We start from the raw sequence: 9,732 nt of genomic DNA on the forward strand, positions 1-9,732 counted from the left end.
AAACTAATATTTACTCTTAAGACAGAGCAAACACACTCTGGCTTTATTCGGTGCTCTGCCATTGTTGATGGATTAACTCCAATGATGCAATCCATCCTATCTTCTCAGCGTGATCTAAAGGCTTCCCTGTATCAATCACCTACAAGTGAAATGACTAGAACCAACAAATGGAAATCGTTGGTCAAAGGTAGCGTACCGACTAGTTGATGTCAATTGCTCGTGAGCCGCGCACACCGTGATTCAGATGGAAACAGAATCCTCAACAGTCTGTTTTTCTTTTCGTTTTTTGCTGTGTTAAGACGGATGGGAGATTTGCAGCAGTCTGAATGTGAAAAAGTCAAGCACAGAGTTGGTTTGAAGTCCGACCACATTGCAGTGCATCTACGATTGAGTCACGTCTGCTCTGAATAAAAATCTGCAGCCCCCTACAATTTAGTCTCCAAAATTACACGCTCCTCCGAGGATTGTCGGAATCTACGAGACCCGGAGGAACTCCTTTCTTCACCAGGCTGTACTGACTAATAGCTTGTGGGGGACGCTGGTTGTGAAGGCAAACACCTGCAATGATGAGACTGAGCAAATAAATCTTCCTTTATCCCTCCTATCAATGGAACTACTAGATTCTCCTGACCCGTCATCGTGCCATGAAAGTAGAGACAACTGCTCTGCTGCTTGAGACCAGGACGATGGATGGATGTCGGCACAACATAAAACAAAACAAAAAAAGGCACAGGTTGAATGATACAGAGAGCCTGGTTTTCCCCCAAACAAAGGATATTTGTTTGGTTCGTTCGAATGGCAGTTTGTCAGAAAAGCGTCATGTTGGCCTGAATTTCTCAAAACTTGGTAGAATAGTGTTGCATCGGCCATGTAAGAGCCCATTAGAGTGAATCCGAAGGCAGACACACCCATTATTTCCATTTATAGAAAAGGGTTTGTCTACTCAATGGTATACCAACTGGTTTCACCTGCCAAAAGCCCACCGGTGTAAATAAACTTATTTTGAATCAAACTGTAGCATATTTGTTTTAAACACTTCGTTGTCCCTTTTTATGTAAAATTAAAGAAATGAACCATTGAGCATAGAGAAAGAGTCAATGGCAATTTCAGAGGTAGAAGATGTGCTCAAACCTTGGAAGTTGAAACATGAGACCATCTCAAAACCATTTGTGCTAACTTTACCAATGCATTACAAGTGCAATATAAAGTGCAATATTTGAATCCACCAGTCAAACCCAATCCCCTCTCTTTGTGGCCACTGCCTTATTTTCTCAACTAAAAATATTAAAGTCATAAATTATGTACAGCAAGGAAATTCTCTCTAAACTCTGTTTGGAAACGTTTCAATGCAACCAGCTGCACACTAAAATGAAACCGAGCGTCACAGAGGCGCCTCACCTGGCTTTTTCCGACGTGTTTTTGTTGAGTCGACCAGTCCGACTGGCAGGAACCAACTTTTCTGAGGGGGAAATCTAAGCCTTCCTCTAAGAATCCCCCCCCCCCCCCCCCCCATTTGCAGGTGGACCTAACACGGCGTGGCGTTTCATCCATACAGTGTCTTTAATGGAACATATCGGCTCCAGAGTAAAACCTCGGCGAAATTCACGAGTGTGTTTATTTGTTGTTGTTTTTTTTCCCCCATGTGACGGACACACCGGAATCCTTGGATTTCACTTACAGAGCAGCCGGGGCCGTGTTAACTCAGTAATGGATAGCTCTGGTGCACACGGAGACATCCTCTTCATTCCTGTGTCCCACGGAAAGCAGGAAGAAAAGACAAGCACTTCCTCTATCACTCTGACACTCACCTTTTGTCCGTCTCTGCTAACAAAGCACCAGGAGCTGCTTGGTGTGACAGTTGGTGGATAACAGCTTTTCTCTGTCATTTCTCACAGAGAAACAACAATACAAGGCATGTTTGCTTTATTATCAGACAGTACAGTATGATAAACACGACTATAGTGTCAAATTGTACAAAATATAGTACACTGTATATATATTCCATCAACTTGGCCTTTACTTGCAAACAATCACACATATTTAACGTTGTGCTCATTTATTAATTGTAAAATGGAAATTTAATTATTTCATTCAAATTAAGATCAAAAACAATTGTTTGTAGTCCACGTGGTGTCTACAAAAAGAACAACAACAACAACGTCATTTTCTTTGAACAAGTCTCTCCTCTGAGCTACTGAAACACAAAAATACTCCTCAGCCAGAGAACCAAAGAACTGTTTCTCATTAGGGTTCCCCGCCATGACAGACAGAGCATTGGAGCTGAAAGACAGGGGGCTTGCTAGACAATTGAATGCAGTTTAAGCATTTGTGCGGAGGCCCACCTTGTTGTTGTGGCTTGGAAGTGTGACTGGTGGTCGGCTCAGTCTGCGGTGGAGGGTGATGACTGAGACCATTTCCAGTGCAGAGGAGCCACCCACTGAGCTTTAAACGTCTGCATTTGGATCTTTATCAACGTGGTACTTTTTTTCATTTTTTTTGTTTCCGCCTTCACGGCTTCACACACATTACTAGTCGGATTATTATTGTTATTTGCATATTTAGAGGGAGTTGTTGGACATTAAATTCCTTCACAACCATGTTGACTTTTGTCAGACACAAGCACACACACACATACACCAAAACCATGAATTCTGATATCTTCAAAAATCTCTACAAATAACCTGTATAAATGATTTAATGATAGTACATTATGATATGGTGTTACGCCTGCTCCCTAGAAGGGAGGGGACTGCTGATACGCCGCTGGTCAAGGACCAAGTGTGTCACCAACCGGGGCCTGTGGGGGTCGTGGTGTAAGCAGGACACAAACCGTTTTTACCGTGTATTTGTTATTTATTTGTTTCTATTTACACGGATTACAGGGAGAAGGGCTGGACAAGACCAAAACAACAAAACAAACAAAAAATACACAGGCTTATTCCTAGGTGCTAGTGCTGTAGTTTTAGCACGCTAACCAAAAGATACAGGAGGTGGTCTGCCCAGGTCTAAGCTAGTGTTTCTAGACAGAGACTCACTGCGGGTGATGTATGCCCATGGGCCTCTAGTCTAGCCACAACGGCTCCCTTCCCCCTGGGACGAAAAGGAGAACAAAAAGAACACGGTCATTAGTACAAAAAACAATCCAAAACCACACTGACAAACACAACTTCCTGACCATACAATAGTACATGGAGCCAGAGCCAGCGAGACTCCTCGGGCCTCAAGACTGTGGCCTTTTGAGCTCCAAACCAGGTGCAGCCACTAACGATCCTGGGTCCGCAGCCAATCAGGGGGGGGGGGGGGTGGTAAATCCTGTCAATTAAGAGCACACACATACACACAAGCAACTTCAACAACAAATGCACATACACACATACAAGGCCCTGCTGTGGAACACAGGGCCGTAACACGCCCTCCCCCACAACAGCTGCAAAACCCCAGCTTGTACATGTACAGTACAATTTTCCGCTTTACCCTCACTGGTAAGCCCGGGATAGAGTGTCAGCTACCACGTTTGCAGACCCCTTTACGTGTGATATGGCCAAGTTGTACCCCTGCACGATCAGAGCCCACCGCATGAGGCGGCGGTTCTGGTTGTACATTTGCCTAAGAAAGGTAAGAGGGTTATGGTCAGTGAAGACCATAACAGGGACGTTACTTGAGCCAACGTAGACTTCGAAGAACTGGAGTGCCAAAAGTAAGGCAAGCGTCTCTTGCTCAATTGTCGAATACCGTTTTTGACACGGGCTGAACTTTTTGGAAAAGAAGCTAATTGGACGATCCACACCATCGTCACCCTCCTGTAGTAGGACTGCACCTGCTCCCACGATACAGGCATCAATTTCTAGTTTAAATGGTTTGTCGAAGTCGGGGGCAGCTAAAACCGGAGCGTTGCATAGCAATGCTTTCGCTGACTCAAACGCGGAGGTACACTCTGGTGACCACTTGAAAGTTACTTTCGGGCTCAGCAAGGATGTCAGGGGGGATACTACGGTTGAGAAGTTCCTGCAGAATGTTCTGTAGTATCCCACCATTCCCAGAAAACGTCGCAGCTGCCGGCGAGTGTTCGGAGTGGGAAAGTTCGCTATTGCCTCAACCTTGCTAGCAATGGGGCGCACTTGTCCACGTCCCACCTGCTTCCCAAGATAAGTCACCGTTGCTTTTCCGAATTCGCACTTTGCTAGATTGAGCGTCAATGAAGCGCCCTCTAGCCGCTGGAATACTGACCGCAGCGTGGCAAGATGTTCAACCCAGGTGCGTGAATGGATCACCAAGTCGTCAAGGTAAGCTGTGCAATTCGGGAGGTCTTTAAACACAATGTTAACTAGGCGTTGGAACGTGGCGGGTGCATTACACATCCCAAATGGCATGACTGTGTATTGCACAAAGTTGTCTGGTGTCACAAAGGCCGATATATTAGACGCTCTTTGGGTTAAAGGCACCTGCCAGTAACCTTTAAGCAAGTCCAGTTTACTCACGTATGCTGCGGAGCCAATGCGATCGATGCAATCCTCCAAGCGGGGTAATGGAAACGAATCCGGCACAGTCACAGAGTTGATTTTGCGGTAGTCTGTACACAAGCGGGACGTACCGTCTGGCTTGGGGACTAGTATGCACGGAGAACTCCACGGGCTGTAGCTGGGTTTTGCCATTCCATTCTGCAACAAGTAATCCACTTCACTCTTCATTATTTCTCTCTTATGTGTGTTAACCCGATACGGGTGCTGGCGAATAGGTCGAGTGTTTCCAACGTCTACGTCGTGCTCCAAAACAGAGGTGCGGCTTGGTACTTCGCCGAATACTTTGAGAAAGGAATGTATTAGTGCGGTGAGTTCTTCAGTTTGTCTCTGGTCTAAATGTCCCATTAGGGACGGTAGTTTTTGTAGCATTTCCGGGTTGTTGAGTCGTTTACACTGTTGTAATGTATTGCGTGTTACTAACCCATCCTCGTCGTTTTCCTTCCAGTCCCCCTCAGGTATGGGCACCACTAGTGCTGCGCTGGTGAAGGTGGGCAGAACTGGTCCTTGGGGAGACACGTCAGGAACGTCACGTTTACGGTAAGACTTGAGCATGTTGATATGACACAGACGGGAGGAGCGTCTGCGGTCCGGGGTTTTAATTATATAGTTAGTGTCACTTATTTTTTTTTCGACAATATAAGGCCCAGTAAACCTGGCCGAGAGAGACGAACCAGGTACGGGTAGGAGAACGAGTACCTGCTCCCCTGGCACAAAAGAGCGGTCCTTTGTCTTTCTGTCATACTGCACCTTCATGCGTTCCTGAGAGGTAGAGAGGGACTCTCTGGCCACTGAGCACGCGATATGCAGCCTCTCCCGCATCTCACTAACATAGTCCAGCACATTTCGAGGGGAGCTACTGGACACTTCAGATAACAAGTGCTCCTTCAGAACTTTCATCGGACCTCGTGGCGTATGACCGAAAACCAGATCAGCGGGACTGAATCCTAATGATTCCTGGATGGTCTCTCTGACAGCGAACAGAACAAAGGGGACTCCCTCGTCCCAACTAGTATTTGTCTCCACACAGTATTTTCTTAGCATCGTCTTCAAGGTCTGGTGCCAGCGCTCTAGAGCCCCCTGGCTCTCTGGATGGTACGCGCTGGAGACCTGATGTGTGATAGACAGATTCTTCATTGTAGCAGCGAACAACTTGGACATGAAGTTAGTACCTTGGTCAGTTTGGATCACTTTCGGGAGTCCAAATGTGGAGAAGAACTTCATCAGGGCTTTAATGATGGTTTTGGTCGTTATTGTTCGGAGGGGGATGGCTTCTGGGTACCGTGTAGCACTGCACATAATAGTGAGAAGGTACTGGTTACCTGCTCGTGTCTTCGGTAGTGGGCCCACACAGTCCACTATCACTCGGTCGAACGGTTCTCCAATCACAGGAATTGGATGAAGTGGCACGGGAGGAACAGGTTGGTTCACCTTTCCTATTAGTTGGCACACATGACAGGTTCTGCAGTATTTGACAACATCAGATTTTAAACCTGGCCAGAAAAAGTACCTGAGAATTCGGTTGTATGTTTTTGTTATCCCTAGATGTCCTGCCCATCCAGGATCATGAGCCAACGACAGTATTTGCGGTCGTAGCGGTGAAGGAACAACTACCTGCTGAACAACATCCCAGTCCTCACCGGTTTTGTGTGCTGTCCAACTGCGCATTAGAACTCCCTCCTTCACTGAATAGGCAGCACCCTGCAGGCCTGTTTCTCCAGGGGCCTCTATTGCATCAAAACACTTCCTCAGACTGGTATCCGCTTTCTGCCACTCAATTAGCTTTTCCACTGCTAAGGATGGGAGAACGTCCTGTAACTGACTGGCGCAGACATCTTCCCTCATTGTAGGCAGAGTGGCCTGTACCTCAGGCTTTGGTTCCTCACCCCTAACCTGCTCAAAGACCGAATCCGACAAATCCACCACCTCCCCTTCCCCCCTGGACTGTGCTCTTGTTAGGACACAAGCCGGGAAAACATGTGGAAACTGTTTAACAATAAACACATCTGCATCTTTTGTTTCAGGTGTTTCTATTACCTCTAGGACCGGAGATACCCTACCCCCAGCGATGTCGTTACCCAGCAACAGAGTTACCCCCTCCACCGGTAACTTGGGCACGACGCCAACCCGGAAACGTCCTGAAATGAGCTCTGACTTTAAGTGTAACCAGTGTAACGGTACACAGATGGGGTTAGTTTCAATCCCACACAGGAGAACATTAGATCCACAGTAATTAAGGTCAGACCAGGGCAACGCGTCTTTACAGATTACGGATTGTGCTGCACCGGTGTCTCGTAAGATTTTGACTAAAGTGTGGTCCTCTGGTTCTCCAGTGATAGAAACACTCCCAACTGACACAAATGGAGCATACCTAGGATCCGGCTCAGCTCCAACCATCTTGTCCGCAGCAACAGCGTCTAGGCGAGGAGTAGACTGGATAAGACCGACACTTTTCTTGCTGCGGGGTGGGGACTGAGAGGTCTTTGTTTTCAGAACCGCACAATCTGAAATCAAGTGGCCCACTTCATGACAGTAAAAACACTCTCTTTTTTCTGTGAGTCTTCTGGCGGGGTCAAGTGAAGACCGGCGTGCCCAAGACGTCGATGGGACGACAGTATGAGATCCACTAAACACAGTTTTGTGGGTCAGAGCATATTCGTCCGCCATAACAGCGGCCTGGGTCAACTTCTCTACCTTCCGCTCATTCAAGTACACCACTAGGTGCTCAGATAAGTGGTTCTTGAATTCTTCTAATAAAACGAGCTCTTTCAGATCCAACAAAGTTGTTACCTTGCTCGCTGCACACCAGCGCTCAAATAGAGACTCCTTGTCCCTAGCAAACTCCACAAATGTACGACTCCCCACTTTCTTGTGAGACCTGAAGCGTTGCCTGTAGGCTTCAGGTACTAACTCGTAGGCTCTAAGTACTGTTGCTTTAACCACATCATACTGCAAACTGTCTTCCAGGGAAAGCGCTGCGACCACTTCCTGGCCCTTCCCAGACAGCTTGCACTGCAGGAGAAGAGGCCACACCTCCTTTGGCCATTGCAGAGCGACGGCTACACGCTCAAATGCTACGAAGTAGCGGTCTACTTCGGTCTCCCTAAACGGTGGAACCATCGGAACGTTTTGGCTCACCTTAAATGGAGGTGGCTCACGTGGCCCTGAGGGTGAGACCCCTACACCTGCCTCGAGCTCCATCTGCCTAATTTTTATTCTGACCTCCTTATCTGCTTCTATTTTTCTGAGTTCCAACTCAAATTCATATCTTTTCCTCTCTTCTCTGTCTTTCAGTTCTGCCTGAAGACGTGCCATCTGTTTACGCAGCTTGTCTACCTCCCCTACCTCAGATCCACCTGCCACTGGGGAAAACGGAAGAAACTTTGGCAGCGTCCAAGGAGCTGGAGCCTCTTTACGCTCCCCACTGTCCACCGGCGGTGTGGGAGAGGAGACTCCTGCGGTCCTTTCCTCGGCACCCTCTACGGGATCCTCCTCGTCCAGGGACATGACGCCTGCCTCTTCTAGATCCAATAAATAATGCTTGATTTGTTCTACAATCTCAGCCTTTAAAGCTTGTTCACTGACACGTAGCTTGTAGTGCTCAGCTATTTTTTTTAGCTCTTCCTTGCGCATTCTCGTTAGGAGACCTAAAGTAGGGTTCTCCAAGAACGTTGCTAGGGTGAGGGTAGCCATCTGTACACAATAAAAATTTGCACCTGAGTAACACCACCTAACTAACCAGTATCCAGTCCAACTACATGAGTCTGCTTACACCACACCGTACATGCCCCAATTATTGACCACAGAAAGATCCTCTCAGCAGCAGCGGGCCAACAGAGATCCCGGACGAGCCCCCACTTGTTACGCCTGCTCCCTAGAAGGGAGGGGACTGCTGATACGCCGCTGGTCAAGGACCAAGTGTGTCACCAACCGGGGCCTGTGGGGGTCGTGGTGTAAGCAGGACACAAACCGTTTTTACCGTGTATTTGTTATTTATTTGTTTCTATTTACACGGATTACAGGGAGAAGGGCTGGACAAGACCAAAACAACAAAACAAACAAAAAATACACAGGCTTATTCCTAGGTGCTAGTGCTGTAGTTTTAGCACGCTAACCAAAAGATACAGGAGGTGGTCTGCCCAGGTCTAAGCTAGTGTTTCTAGACAGAGACTCACTGCGGGTGATGTATGCCCATGGGCCTCTAGTCTAGCCACAACGGCTCCCTTCCCCCTGGGACGAAAAGGAGAACAAAAAGAACACGGTCATTAGTACAAAAAACAATCCAAAACCACACTGACAAACACAACTTCCTGACCATACAATAGTACATGGAGCCAGAGCCAGCGAGACTCCTCGGGCCTCAAGACTGTGGCCTTTTGAGCTCCAAACCAGGTGCAGCCACTAACGATCCTGGGTCCGCAGCCAATCAGGGGGGGGGGGGGGGTGGTAAATCCTGTCAATTAAGAGCACACACATACACACAAGCAACTTCAACAACAAATGCACATACACACATACAAGGCCCTGCTGTGGAACACAGGGCCGTAACATATGGACTAAATAACGACTATCGTACAATAGTTTACCTTTACAGAACAAAGTGGTGTTGTTCTATTGTTTTAGTAGAACCATTAAATTACATCTGTAACACATGTGCGTCACATTTTAATTTCTAATAATAAAAAATGATCCTATTTCATCTTATTGATCTATACATGACTTATTTCAATTGATACATTTGTATACATAACATATACGCATAAATACTCTCCAAGACATTGACATTGCACATTTGTCAGGACAACATTTCAACACACTGACAGTTTCATAGGGCCCTCAATGGCGTGTTGTCCCTTGGTTATTTCCGTATCGGTGTGACGTCACTCGGTGCGGCCTGTGGAGCTGTGCTCCCGTCCCAGTGAGTATCAGGCCCCTTCCTTCAGTGCAAACCTGTGTTTTCGCCATGCCAAATTAACAGGCGCCCTTTGGGTCAATGCTGCGTGCGAGTGTTGAGATGGGAGAGGCGTGTCTGAGCTCCCCTAGGTGCCCCCCCCCCCCCCCCTCGGTTTTTCTCCCTGTATCTTACTGCGAGCTGGTTTGTTTAGCTGCAGTCGACCTCACACCACATTTGGTGAACCCCATCGAGGGACCTATGAAACCGTCGCTGGGCCTTGGATCCTCGCAGAAACACCGGCTCTTCGCACCTTACGACACT

General features: G+C 47.4%; 1 long non-coding RNA gene across 6 annotated transcripts; it reads left to right on the top strand.

Moving 5' to 3' along the window:
• Positions 1–3,779: 3,779 nt before the first annotated feature.
• LOC119218610 (uncharacterized) lies at positions 3,780–8,261 on the top strand. Of its 6 annotated transcripts, none has more exons than XR_009941617.1 (6): positions 3,780–4,283; positions 4,736–4,827; positions 4,966–5,057; positions 5,162–7,238; positions 7,485–7,687; positions 7,812–8,261. It is a non-coding gene; the product is annotated as an uncharacterized LOC119218610 (long non-coding RNA). The 6 variants fall into 6 exon arrangements; XR_009941615.1 differs by having other exon boundaries at positions 6,063–7,238; XR_009941613.1 differs by having other exon boundaries at positions 3,783–4,283; positions 4,966–6,755; positions 6,851–7,238.
• The last annotated feature ends 1,471 nt before the right edge of the window (positions 8,262–9,732 follow it).

This window comes from Pungitius pungitius, chromosome 14 (assembly GCF_949316345.1).
Source record: "Pungitius pungitius chromosome 14, fPunPun2.1, whole genome shotgun sequence".
NCBI lineage: Eukaryota > Metazoa > Chordata > Actinopteri > Perciformes > Gasterosteidae > Pungitius > Pungitius pungitius.